The sequence below is a fragment of the Calidris pugnax genome, unplaced genomic scaffold (genome assembly GCF_001431845.1).
Source record: "Calidris pugnax isolate Ruff unplaced genomic scaffold, ASM143184v1 scaffold219, whole genome shotgun sequence".
NCBI lineage: Eukaryota > Metazoa > Chordata > Aves > Charadriiformes > Scolopacidae > Calidris > Calidris pugnax.
The window spans coordinates 2981572-2981772 of record NW_015094507.1 but is presented as its reverse complement, the minus strand read 5'-3'; the positions used below and the strand labels follow the sequence as shown (position 1 = coordinate 2981772).

Below are 201 nucleotides of genomic sequence, written 5' to 3'. Positions count from 1 at the left end.
GGCCCCCCGCCGGTCTCTCATGGCGGCGGCGGCGGGAGGCCGCTGGCTGCCTCGGGCCGGGTCGTAGCTGGGCCGCGGGCGGCTAAGCGCCAACCCCCGCACCATGCTGGCCGCTGCTTGGCTGGGCAGGGGGTTCTGGGGGCTCCTCCGCGGGGCGGGGCGGAGGCGGGCGGGCGGCGGCACTAGGCCTCTGGCGGAGGG

The 201-nt window shown here is 80.6% G+C and overlaps 1 protein-coding gene across 1 annotated transcript in view; it reads left to right on the top strand.

Annotated features, from left to right (window-relative positions):
* The window catches only part of CRLS1 (cardiolipin synthase 1), a 6114-nt gene that overhangs the window by 269 nt on the left and 5644 nt on the right, over positions 1-201 (top strand). The window lies entirely within an intron of this gene.